This window comes from Pleuronectes platessa, chromosome 3 (assembly GCF_947347685.1).
Source record: "Pleuronectes platessa chromosome 3, fPlePla1.1, whole genome shotgun sequence".
NCBI classification, from domain to species: Eukaryota; Metazoa; Chordata; class Actinopteri; order Pleuronectiformes; family Pleuronectidae; genus Pleuronectes; species Pleuronectes platessa.
Window position 1 is genome coordinate 20406199 of NC_070628.1, and position 14618 is coordinate 20420816.

A 14618-nucleotide genomic window follows, 5' to 3' on the forward strand; every position below is an offset into this window, starting at 1 on the left:
AATGTTACCCAAACCACCAGTGGTGTAAAGTAACGGAGTAGAAGTACTTCGTTACAGTACTTAACTAGTTTTTTTGAGGATCTATACTTTCCTTGAGTATTTATATTCATCAGGACTTCTACTTTTACTCCACTACATTTAAAAGAAAAAATATATACTTTTACTCCGTTACATTTTCATTGAACACCTCGTTACTCGTTACAAATTAAAATCTGAATATAATTATAATTGTCTCTCATCGCGATTGGATTATCCGGACTGTCCGTGTTTGCGCGAGAACCGACGGTGTCTCGCGAGGATAACCTGAGGCCGGCACGGGAGATAAGCCGTTAGCCGTCAACCCGACTACACCGGAGTAAACCACCATGGCTACCTCATCCACCTCATCTATCGCTGGTGCCGAAGACACGGCCGAAGAACCAAATCCACCACACCCGTGGCCGTATCTCGCGACCATGTTTGCCTTCGTGGGGATGCAAGATACATCCTATCGAATGAAGTGCCTCTTGTGTCTACCGAGGGAGACGGAAATAATGGCGTTTCAAAACTCTCCGTCGAACCTCAAAAAACACTTTCAGGTAAGTGAATTAAGTAATGGCAGCCAGAGTCATGTTATGTATTGTGCCAGGAATAAGTGCAAAAGTCTCGCTGGTAAAATATAGTTTGCCAACAGAACAGATACAGTTGAGCATTTTACTTAACATGCTTAAAATGCGTGTCTACAAAGTAGACACGCATCCAGGTATGGTCCAAGTGTAGGCGTGCATACACAAATTGTTGTTTGGATTGCATGTAACTCATAATTGTTATAGTTCACCACATTTACAGCTATTTGTAGAGTATATTCTTTCTGCTGAATCTATGTATATTCTGTATGTCCATTGTCTGAGTGCAGTTGGTAATTTATTCTCCCATTTATATTCTCTGGCTGCAACATATAGTTGCATATCCTACCTCACTAACTTAGGAAAGATGCAATTCTATTTATATACAATGTAATATATTCATCGGCCGATATCATTGGTAATAACTGTTTACCCTACCCTACTAGTTTAGTGTCAACATTTCTGCTGTGTCAACAGACCCTGAAATGGTTGCCGCTGCTATTCTCCTCCCTAAATTTAGAACTGCATGGACAAAAGATATTGCTACAATCAGAATGGGTAAGACAAATGAAGATGATCAATGTTGAAATTTGTAAACGAAAGTAATATGTGAATGTACATGAAATCAGGGTTAATGGTATTTCAGCTGTACTAATTCTATTTTGACCCTCCATGTATTTCAGGAATGGACTACATCAAGGAGCAGATCGCGGATCCTTCCTTGTCAGGAGAAGCCACCAGATCCAGCTCATCTGATGAGGGAGACTTCTTCTCTTCGCTGAAGAGCTCTCACGTTACTCAAGACAGCTCCAAGCAACTAGATGGATACCTGGCCCTTACAGCAGATCAGATGGATGTATTGAAGACGTTCCCTGCTGTCTGCAAGTTGTCTGTTAAGCTGAACACACCTCTGCCTGCCTCTGCAGCCTGTGAACGACTATTTAGTCAGCCCTCGAAGAGCTCGGCTGGATTCACGCAATTTTGAGAATCAACTTCTGCTAAAGATGAACCACAAGTTTGTTGACTTTTAATAAAGCACTATGACAAATTAAAGTCATTATAGGCGTTTCACCATGCAACTACACAACCCAAACCTCTACCAAAGTTTAACCACTGCATTGAGTTTTTAGGTCTCTTTATTTCAAAAGTGTAAACTTTGGTATAGGTTTGGGTTGTGTAGTTGCATGGTGAAAATATAAACAAAAAGGAAAAAAAAAAAGTTGGGTTTTGTAATTTTATGCATTGTCAGTTCATGTTCTACAAGGGTCGCTTTAAGACCTGTTATATGGCATGGTTGTCATGGCACGGTAACAATACAACCCGACATTTTTTGTTTAAAGTGGTTAAAGTTCTTTGTTAGAAAGTGAGAAAATGTTATTTAATATTTATTTTAAGCTTCATCACTTCCAATTTCACTTGTTCATGTATGAGTTCTATATTATTTTATAAATAATAATTGAAATCAGTTGAAATAAAGTCTGAATAGAACAATTTCGGTTGTTTTGTTTCTGTGTAGGCCTACTTAACATTTTTAATTTGATACTTGTACTTTTACTTTTGATACTTAAGTACATTTCAACACCAGATACTTTAGATACTGAAGTACATTTAATATGAGCTACTTTAAGACTTTTACTCAAGTCATTTTCTGACTGGTGACTTTTACTTTTACCGAAGTCACTTTCAGGTAAGATATATGTACTTTTACTCAAGTATGGCTTTCAAGTACTTTGTACACCACTGCAAACCACTGAGGACCTCCTCACCCTCAATCAGGACACCAATGTCCTCTGGCTCATCTTCAGACTCCGCACCCACCTTCTGTATGACGTACACTCCCATCACAGTTTGCCCCATGGAAGTGTTGGCCTCATTGTCTATGTTCTGTGAAGTAATATATATTTCAGTAAAATATGAAATATTTGGTATAACACACACCTGGCCATGGAACAGCTGGGCAGCCAATTGCCCAATTACTTTTGGTCCCTTAAAAAGGGGGGTGCCAGATATAAAATGTGTTGTAATTCCGACACTGTTCACCTGATTTGGATGTACATACCCTAAAATTAAAACTGCAAGTCTTCACTTAAAGCACACAAGTGGTGTTTAGAGCCAAAATGACGAAAATTGTGTCAATGTCCAAATATTTATGGACCTACAGTTGCAATCAGAAATATTCAACCCTTCAAAGATTTTAAGGATTTATCAATCCTTGACTTACCAGGTCACCCTGACGTCATTACGGTAAGCGTGCTGCGTCATTTCCTGTTTTCTTGCCACTGGTGGTGGTCGCTCTGCGAATTAGCTCCGCTGCTAAAACACAACTGTTTCTCTGTAGCACTACAGCTAAAATCACCGGTCTGTAGTTAAACACTCGCACATACCAACCCTTACTCTATCGTGCTTAGTGATTCTGTGTTCTGTTTGAGCTCACCCTCGCAGCTCTATAGCAGCGATGTCTTCTCTCTCTCCCTGTTGCTCCACTGCTCTCTCTTGCTCCGAGTGTCTTATGTTTACTTACTCCTCTGCCTCCCTTAACAGTAGTGGTACATGTAATAAATGTAGTGTGTTGATAGCGATGGAGGCTCGGCTTAGCGACTTAGAAGCTCGGCTCAGCAGCTTAGAAACTCCGTTAGCTGTAGTTAGCCGGCTCCCGCTAGCCGCGGAGCCACCTAGCTTATCACGTGGCTTAGCCTTAACTAGCAGTCCCCAGACTAGTCCCGTGCAGCCGGGAGCGCAGGGCAGCTGGGTGACAACCCGGAGGGGGCATAGTGCTAGACTTAAAAAGCCCACGATTAAAGAGCCACCAGCTCACGTCTCAAATAGATTCGCTCCACTCAGCGAGGCACCCGCTGATAAACAGACTCTGATTATTGGCGACTCGGTTCTGAGAAACGTCAGGTTAGCGACACCAGCGACTATAGTTAATTGTATCCCAGGGGCCAGAGCCGGCGACATCGAATCTAAACTTAAGTTAATGGCTAAAACTAAAAAAGGTAAATACAATAAAATCGTAATTCACGTCGGCAGCAACGACTCCCGGCTTCGCATGTCGGAGATCACTAAAGTTAATGTTGAGTCCGTGTGTGCTTTTGCTAAAACGATGTCGGACAAAGTAGTTTTCTCTGGCCCGCTCCCTAATACAACAGGTGATGACATGTTTAGCCGCATGTTGTCTTTTAACCGCTGGCTGTCGAAGTGGTGTCCTGTAAACGGCGTGGGCTTTATAGATAATTGGCTAACTTTTTCGACAAAACCTGGTCTTGTTAGGAGAGACGGCGTTCATCCCACTTGGGATGGAGCAGCTCTCTTATCTAGGAATATTACTCAGTCTATTACATGACAACCCATAGTTGGGACCAGGAAGCAGAGCTGCAGTGCTAAACACTTCTCTGCGCTCCCTCTGGATCAATCACAAAACCCCATAGAGATTGTGTCTGTTCACCGTCCGATTAAATTATTGAAATTAAACAATAACAGAGCGAGAACTCCACACAAAAATTTAATACAAATAAAAACAACCTCTGAAACAATACAGGAAACCCAGACTTTTAAATGTGGTCTTTTAAACATTAGATCACTGGAAAAAAAAGCTCTTTTAGTTAATGAAATAGTCTCCGATTACAACATAGATTTACTGTCCCTCACTGAGACGTGGCTACATCCTGATGAATATGTCAGTCTAAATGAATCTACTCCCCCCAGTCATATCAATTCACAGGTTCCTAGAGAAATTGGGCGAGGAGGTGGAGTTGCTGCTATTTTTAACTCCAGTCTATCAATTAATCCTAAACCTAAACTCAGCTACAAATCATTTGAATGTCTGGTTCTTAGTCTTCCACGCCAATCCAGGAACCACCAACAGCCAATCATATTTGCCGTAGTTTACCGTGCTCCCAGGGCTTATACTGAATTTTTAAAGGAATTCCCTGAGTTTTTATCAAACTTAGTCCTAAAGACCGATAAAATTATTATTGTTGGTGACTTTAATATTCATGTTGATAATAATAAAGATTGCCTTAGCGTAGCATTTATTTCAATACTAGACTCTATTGGTTTCAGTCAGTGTGTGCACAAACCTACTCATTGTGGTAACCACACACTTGACCTTGTATTATCGTACGGTGTCGGAATTGAAAATTTAACAGTACTTCCGCGCAATCCAGTTCTATCAGACCATAATTTAATAACCTTTGATTTTTCAATAACTGAATATATGCCACTAATAAAAAATTCATTTTCTAGATGTCTACCTGATAGTGCTGTAGCTAAATTTAAGGAAATAATCCCAATTACATTTAAACCCGTATTAGCAGTAGATATAAACAACAAATTCTTTAAAACCCTGAGCTCCATTGAGATCGACCACCTCGTCGATAGCTCTGCAGACTCATTACGATTAACATTAGACTCAATAGCGCCTCTAAAAAAGAAAAATGTCAAACATAGTAAATTAGCTCCGTGGTATAATTCCCAGACAAATGAGTTAAAACAATTATCAAGAAAACTAGAAAGGAAGTGGCGCTCCAGCAACCATGTTGAAAATCTAATAGACTGGAAGAATAGTGTTAAAGAATATAAAAAGGCTCTCCACAAAGCAAGAGCCGCCTACTATTCAAAACTAATAGAAGAGAATAAAAACAACCCCAGGTTTCTCTTCAGCACTGTAGCCAGGCTGACAGAGAGTCACACCTCCACCGAACCCAGTATTCCTCGATCCCTAAATAGCAATATCTTTATGACCTTTTTTAATGATAAAATTCAAACTATTAGAAATAAAATCAACCATCTCCTGCCCTCAATTGGCACTAATACCCTCCCAACAACAGAGATCTCAGAAACGGCTGAGAATCCTACCCATTACTTAGACAGCTTCTCTCTGATCACCCGTGATCAGTTTACCAAATTAATCTCAGGTTCTAAACCAACAACCTGTATCTTAGATCCCATTCCTACCAAATTACTTAAAGAAATTCTGCCCCTAATTGATAGTTCGTTACTTAACATCATCAATCTGTCATTATCATCAGGTTATGTACCACAGTCTTTTAAAATAGCTGTCATCAAACCCCTACTCAAAAAACCCACCCTAGACCCAGAGGTTTTAGCCAATTACAGACCAATATCTAATCTCCCCTTCGTCTCTAAAATCTTAGAAAAAGTTGTTGCCAATCAGCTGTGTGAGTTTCTCCGGGAAAATAATATATATGAAGACTTTCAATCGGGGTTTAGAGCCAATCACAGTACAGAGACAGCCTTGGCAAAAGTCACTAATGACCTTTTAATAGCCTCAGATCAGGGACTTGTGTCTGTCCTCGTTCTGTTAGATCTCAGTGCAGCTTTCGACACAATTGACCATCAAATTTTATTACAAAGACTCAAACAGTTAATTAACATTAATGGAACCGCCCTTAACTGGTTTAAATCGTATTTTTCTGATCGCTCCCAATTTGTGCAAATTAATGATGAGTCATCTGTGCGCACCAAAGTTAACCATGGTGTTCCACAGGGCTCTGTGCTCGGCCCAATTTTATTCTCATTATATATGCTTCCACTAGGAAACATTATCAGGACACACTCGGTAAATTTCCACTGCTATGCGGATGACACCCAGTTATATTTGTCAATAAAACCTGAACAAAGTAATCAATTAACTAAACTTCGAACATGTCTCAAGGACATAAAAACCTGGATGACCCGCAATTTTCTCTTATTAAACTCAGACAAAACAGAGGTTATAATACTTGGCCCCAAACACCTTAGAGATGCATTATCTAATGATATAGCTGCGCTAGACGACATTGCCCTTGCTTCCAATGAAACCGTCAGGAACTTGGGAGTGATCTTTGATCCTGATTTATCCTTTAATTCTCACTTAAAACAAATTTCTAGGACCGCTTTTTTCCACTTACGTAATATTTCCAAAATTAGACATGTCCTTTCCCAAAAAGATGCAGAAAAACTAGTCCACGCCTTTGTTACATCGAGACTGGACTATTGTAATTCATTATTATCAGGCTCCAGCAGTAAGTCGTTAAAGACTCTACAGCTTGTCCAAAATGCCGCAGCACGTGTCCTGACGAGAACAAAGAGAAGAGAGCACATTTCTCCAGTATTAGCGTCGCTACACTGGCTTCCAGTTAAATCTAGAATAGAATTTAAAATTCTCCTCCTCACCTTCAAGGCCCTTAATAATATGGCGCCTTTTTACCTTAAAGAGCTGTTAGTACCTTATAAACCTGCTAGAGCACTCCGCTCCCAGAATTCAAGCCTACTTGTCGTCCCTAAATTCTCTAAAAAAAGAGTAGGAGCCAGAGCTTTTAGCCATCAAGCCCCTCGGCTGTGGAATAATCTACCACTTTCAGTTCGGGAGGCAGATACCATCTTTTCATTTAAGAGTAGACTCAAAACCTTCCTTTTTGATAAAGCTTATAGTTAGAGCTAATTAGTGCGCAAGAACGTTACTTGTTCTATTTTATGACACATGACACACGGAGCTTCTCTTTCCAGCTTCTCCTTCCTCTTCTCCATCCCTATCCCCCTTCCCCGGAATCCCTTTGCTTTATCACCCGCAGATCCAGGGCCTCTGTGGCCGCACCATGGATTGCGGTTTGTGGATCGTACACCGGGGGTCGCGGTGGTGGATCCATTGTGGCGGATTCTGGGCTGATCGTGGTGCTGGTGGCGGACCCTGTGTCGCGTTGGCATTGGGCACGGGCGGTGGACCAGGACCGCGGTGGTGGCTTGTGATGGGTCCTGGTGGGCGGCGGTGGACGGTGACTGAGGACTGGAGTGGCGTCTGGTCTGGATGGTGGATCGTGGTCTGGATGGTTGCTGACCATGGACTGTGCTTGCAGCGGGACTGCTCGGCATGTCATGTTGGGGTTGTCCTTCGGGATGTCTACCCTCATCAAATGCTGCTAGAGACTTTGATTATTGATGATGTTTTCCTGCACGTGGCATCTATTGCACTTCTGTCCGTCCTGGGAGAGGGATCCCTCACATGTGGCTCTCTCTGAGGTTTCTACATATTTTTACCCTGTTAAAAGGGTTTTTAGTAGTTTTTCCTTACTCTTGCTGAGGGTTAAGGACAGAGGATGCCACACCCTGTTAAAGCCCTATGAGATGAATTGTAATTTGTGAATATGGGCTATACAAATAAAATTTGATTGATTGATTGATTGATCAATTACAGTTTCTTCAAAGAGCAAGATTCTGCTTCGGATGACTTCTTTATGAGTTGAGTGATGCAAAAAATCAACACAGAAAATGCATGATGTAGTATTTGTGTGTAACAGTATATTTTGTTAGGATAGCCATGTCACAATTATTCAACCCTTGTATAATATTGTTGTTTTTAAAGCTGTCTGACAGTTTTAATGGCCTAAAGTGGAGTTGAAACATAATTAAGCCTTTGGCAACTCTATAAGGATCCTTCATTTGCGTCAGCTGTGATGCATATATAAACCCCACCCTTGAAGGTATTCAAGGTGAGTTGCAACCATGGGAAAGACAAAGGAGCTTCCACAAAAGCTGAGAGAGAAGATCATTTCATTAAACCTGAAGGGCCTTGATTAAAAGAAACTTTCCCAAAAATGGATATTCCAATACACATCATTGGGAGCATTATAAGGACATTTAAAACGTATAGAGCAGCTTCAAACCTGCCTGGCCGTGGAAGAAAGCCCAATATTTCATCAATGGCCCTCAGCAACTTAGTCAGAACAACTAAGAGAAACCCTCGTGTGACTGCAAGACACCTAAAGGACGACCTGATGACGGCTGGTACAAGTGCTTCAGTGGCAACTATAACCGTGCACTGAATAAACAAGGACTTCATGGCCGGACTCCAAGACGCACTCAGCTCTTGACCACATGAACATCAAAAGTCGACTAGAATATGCCAGGAGGAATTTGGATAAGACGACTGAGTTTTGGGTGACGGTTCTATGGGCTTTGAAACCAATCTGGAACTATTTGGACATATAGACCAGCGGTATGTCCGGCATGCGAAGGGCCAGGCTTATGACCATTAGAATACCATCCCCAAGGTCAAGCCTGATGGTGGGTCATTGATGATGTTTGGCTGTTTTTCTGCGGCAGGAACTGGCAATCTTGATCTTGTACCTGGCATCATGGATTCACAGAAATACCAGGCCATTTGAAAGAGGAATGTGATGCCTTCTGTTGACAAATTAAACCTTGGTGATCATTGGACTTTCCAGCAAGATAATGATCCAAAGCAAAACCTCCAAGTCCACCAAAGCTTGGTTGAGAAAAAGATCCTGGAACGTCCTGGAGTGGCATTCACAGTCACCAGATTGAAATTTGATTGAAAATCTTTGGTGGGATTTAAAGAAGGCAGTTGCAGCATGGAAGCCATCAAACATCACTGATCTAGAGGCTTTTGCACTTGAAAAATGGGCAAAGATTCCAATCGAGAGGTGTAGGAAGGTTGTCCGCACTCACCGAAAACATTTTTTTGAAGTTATAAAAGCTAGAGGATACGCCACAAAGTACTGAAGCTGGGGGGTTGAATGATACTGAACAAGCACATGTGTTGAAAGAGTTACATTTTTTATTTGAACTTCAAAGTTAACCCAACTTCTGTTGTCAAAATAACTAAAATACGCATCAATAAACATCTTTTGTTGTTTGATGAGTTTTTTTTGTCATTTATTGTCATTATCTGTCATCCACATTACTATAATGTCTATTGCGGTGAGGGGGTTGAATATTTCTGATTGCAACTGTAAGTGGCTGAAGCTCCACTCACCAGCACAGAGCAAGACACACAGGCAGGTAGCATGAGAGGGTCGTCACAACAAGGGAACATTTCAAAAAGAACAAATCAATTAAAAAAGAGCAAACAAAACACAAATTAAGATCTTGAAAGTCCAGTTCGGTCTCCTCATTCTAGTCTTTAGTCGATTTTTAAAGGGCAAGTTCGATCCTCCTTCTCGCCACGAACCGGTTTTGACCAACACTATCATCTTCCTCTCTCATCCTCTTGAGCCGGATTGGGCCTGTTTGCCCACTTGCGACTTTTCGAATGGCTGCCAGTCGTTCACTCCTTCTGACTTTGGCTTTGGAGTCTCTCATTCCAGCAGGGCCCATGTGTCTCTTCTTTCTTGAGGGGTTGAAAATGGATGAGGGATCATGCCTCTCTCATCCTCTTGGACTGGTTTGGGCCTGTTTTCCCACTCGTGCCTTTTCGAGCGGCTGCCAGTTGTTCACACCTTCTGACCTTGGAGACTTCTGGTCTGAGATGTGGATAAGAAAATAATTTTAACTCTTGATCTTAAGTCAGTTATTGGACATTTCTAAAAATTCACATTCTAAAATGCACTTGGCTCCAGATCCATAGTTAATGAGAGTTGTATCATTCTTCCCATTGAACTCTGAGCAAAAATACAGAATATTTACCAAAATGTTGAACTATTCTTCTACAATATAAAATGATCCAACAGAAAGATATTTCAAACACTCACCTGTTGCCAGACTTCACATTCACTTTGCTGGCCTCCTTGGCTGGTCTGGCAGTGCTGCTGGAGGATTCCCTGTTCAGGGACATTTGCAGGATCACCTGCTCTCCAGGTCCTTCATCCTCAGAGCTCTGATCCTGGCAGATGTCCATCAGATCCTCACATGACTTCAGACTGGAAGACAAATGAAACTGCTGAGCCAAACACCTTAATCACCTTATATCTCCTATATTTTGCAGCCATGTCCAACAGCACAGACTTACACAGACCATCTAAGCATAGACTTACTAGAGGCTGTTTTTGAATGAACCTTGAAGGTGGCTCATCGTGATGAACGGATGCTGGAGAATTCTGTTGGGGGTAATTCTATCATACTGACTCATCATCAGCATCTGTTTCATTAGGTCCATAAAGCCCTGCAGGTCACAATATTCCGCTTGGTCGTCTTCTGTCCAGACAGGATGATTCCCCTTCAACAAGATGAGGAAAACCAACATGTTAGATGTCCTCGTGTTTGGATTATGAAGACGTTGTGCTGGTATAAATTCATCCAGGCTAGTGATCTCAAACTAGAGTTTAACCTATTGACTAAAATGAATTGTTTGATTGAGATAGATTGCTCAAAAGGCAGTGGATGGCACAGGGGAAAGAAACACAGACTGAAGGAAAGACACCTTAATTAGTGAGCTAGTGGAGCCAGCTAAAGGGTTGTAAACTAGTTTGATACCATAAATCTGCCTTCCATCCAATATCTTGGCCAGAACGCATGTGGGAGGAGGTGTCCTTCATGCTGTGGATCTTTAATTGCAAATGCAATTTGCCCCATCTGTTGAAGAAACACAAGATTGTCAGAGTTATTTAACTTCAAGTTTACATTGTTGATCATGTACATCAGGTTCACTTCTATTACTGAGACAAATGGATGAAGGGCCTCTGGTTTGTCTCATTAGTAGAATAGTAAAAATCAGTGAATGGATTTGAAATTACACAAACATCACGGCAGAACTGTATGTGTTTGTTGTGTTTTAAGTGCAGATACTGACCAAATCCTTCTCATCCTTGGCAGGGAACAGCGGTGTGCCCATTGAGAGCTCAGCAGCAATGCAGCCGAGAGACCATACGTCGATGTTCCCGCTGAAACGATCTTCACACAGAATCTCAGGAGACCTTAGGATAAGAAACACAAACATATTACTGAGGTTTAAAATTTGCTAAACTCCTTGTTAGTCAGTTTCTGAGATATAAACCTGACATGCCAGCAGTGAGGACTTGTCCAATTATTTACAGTAAACACAGCTGTCCCAGGTATACAGATGTGCTGTCAGTTACTTACCTGTACCACAAGGTCTGGAGGGTTTCACCGATCATTTCCTCAGGATCATCGCAGGATATGCCAAAGTCAATGACCTTAACTTTGAGTGGCTGCCTGACATGATCCACCAGCATGATGTTATCTGGCTTCAAATCTGCATGAATGATCCCTGCGCTGTTCATAAAGTCCAAGGCTGTAGCTAGCTGAAATCATGAAAAGCATAATAATAATAATCATGAGCTTCAGAGTTCATTTTATCAACAACGACTGTAACAGTGACTTTTTAGAGACCAAGTTTACCCTTCACGCAGTAAGCAAAGCAGTAAGTGTAAGAGCTTGAGTTTAAAAAACAAACCTGCTGCAGAATGGGGCGGATCTGCTTCAGCTGAAGGTGTTGACCCGGGCTGATCTGTCTGAATTTCTGCAGATCCATATCCAGGAGCTCAAACACAAGACAGTAATGTTCCTTGTAGAAGAATGACTCGTGCAAGTTGACGATGTTGAACCTGTCTGAATGGAGCTTCTTCATGTTTTGAAGGATGACCTCCTCTTCTTGTGCACAGTCAATGTTTTCAAGGCTTTGGATGATTTTTAAAGCCACCGTTTCACCGGTGGTCACATTCCTGCATTGAATGACCATACCATAGGAGCCATTTCCAAGGTACTTCTGTGCAAGGTAATATGTAGTGGGGGAGGGGATCAGGTCTCCTTCACTGATATTAAACTCACTGTTCTGAGACATGGTGACAGAGTAGTTATTTTGTTGATGTTTCACACTTGTCAGGAGAATAGAAAAGAAGGAAGTTAGATGGAGCCAAGTATTCTCTCACAAATCCTGATCCAGTTCCTATCAGCCAGGTAAGTAGCATAAGAGTTAACACACCATCAAGCTCACTACTTGTAATCTTGAAACTCTATAAGTACTAAAAGTAATGCTTATATCATAGACAGATCATGAGACTCCTTTAATGTCTAATCAAATCTGTCACATTGTATAAACTCCATGCCTTTGTAGTGATTTCCTTTATTTTATGTGAATTTTCTTTCTTTTCTTTTCATCATGATTCTTTAATTTGAATCTTTGTCAACCATCATGATTTACCCAAACTCAAAAAAAAAAATCATTGGATGAACGCCATTTTATATTGCCACTTATATTCCATCTAAACAATTCAAGTTATATCAGTATATCTTGATTGTGTTACTTGAAAACCACATAGATGTGTGGGTGGAATGTCATTTGAATATGTTCATTCAACTAATGTGCTTTAATTGAATTAAAATCTTTGTAGCTACTTACTCTAGTCTAATTAATTTAAGTTTAGTTTACATTGGTCAAACACTATAGTTCAACACAATTCAGTTTTGTTGAATGAATGAACACATGTCGGTTTTGTCTGCTATACTAATGTCACTCTTGTTGTTTTAATTAGTATTGTTTTCATTGCTATTGTAAGCATTCATTTTAATTAAATTACCACATATTCACTAACATACATAAAAAAGGACATCATGCAAAACCATTTGACATTTTATTAAATGTTTGTCTTTTCAAACTGCCATGATCCTGTTCTCAAGTTTTAAAACTTTAAGTGCAACAATTCAACTTTTTTAACCCATTTATAAAATGCAATAAAATAGACATTGAAAATCACCAAATATTTTTTGCCCATAATACAATTGTGTGCATGACAACAACAATTTGCATTTTAACACCATTTTAAACACTGAATTATTACAACACGTGTTTAAATAAATTGGTTGTGTTAAAACTACAGTAAAATAAATAATCTTTACAAAAAATCTTTGTGAATACAAATACTCAATTTTAAAGGAGTCTAAACATTACTGGTGTATTTATTCTATTGAACATTTAAGAGAAGGCGTTGATTGTGTGTTCGTCAGCGAGTAAAACTGCTCAGAAAAGCCACAATTGTCCATGTAGTAAAATCAGTGTAGATGTGTGTTCAAAAACATCTCTGTCTGCTCCACCCACACACAAAGGTACATACAAATACCAGGCTTCTGTAATGTACTGGGATGTGTTGGATTCAATTGCTCGACTCGTAGACAGAGATGATAAGGAATCCCTTTTACTGGAAGATTATGGTACACGGAGTGGCAGTCCAGTAACAACACAATTCCAATAAGGGTCGGACAGTAGCAGAAGTCGAAGGAGATCCAGTCCAGGTTCGGCACACAGGTAAGGCAGTCCAATAACAAGCATACAATTCCGATGAGTGTCAGGCAGTAGCAGGGTTCGGTGAAGATCCAGTCCAGGTTCGGTACACGGGTAGACAAGAATCACTGGAAGCTTACAAATCATGGTATTCGCTGGAACCCTTGAGACATGGGGGAACAAAGACGAACTTCCAAAGCGACACAGGAACACACAGACTAAATACACCAGGTGATGAGGAGCAGGTGCAAACAATCGGTGAGGAGCAGATAATCAACCAGGTGGAGCACACACAAGGGAGGGAGTGAGGAGTCTGAAACGAGAGGAGAGGTGAGTAAACAATAACAACACAGAACAGAAGAATAAACGATAAATATACCAATTTAACCTTAGTAGTCAGGACTGGACGTAACAGCTTCTTTCAGTCTTCTTCAAGCTCATTCACTGCAGAAGCTTGTTCTTCAGGAACCGTGCCTTGGACGACAGCCTCTGCCCATCCAGGTTTAGGAGAATCTTCTGCAGGACTTCAAAAGTGCATTTGAGCTCTGGTGGGTAGCTCAGGTTCAGACAGTATATCAGTCCAAAGAGCAGAGCACAGGCAATCACAATGTTACCCAAACCACCAGTGGTGTAAAGTAACGGAGTAGAAGTACTTCGTTACAGTACTTAACTAGTTTTTTTGAGGATCTATACTTTCCTTGAGTATTTATATTCATCAGGACTTCTACTTTTACTCCACTACATTTAAAAGAAAAAATATATACTTTTACTCCGTTACATTTTCATTGAACACCTCGTTACTCGTTACAAATTAAAATCTGAATATAATTATAATTGTCTCTCATCGCGATTGGATTATCCGGACTGTCCGTGTTTGCGCGAGAACCGACGGTGTCTCGCGAGGATAACCTGAGGCCGGCACGGGAGATAAGCCGTTAGCCGTCAACCCGACTACACCGGAGTAAACCACCATGGCTACCTCATCCACCTCATCTATCGCTGGTGCCGAAGACACGGCCGAAGAACCAAATCCACCA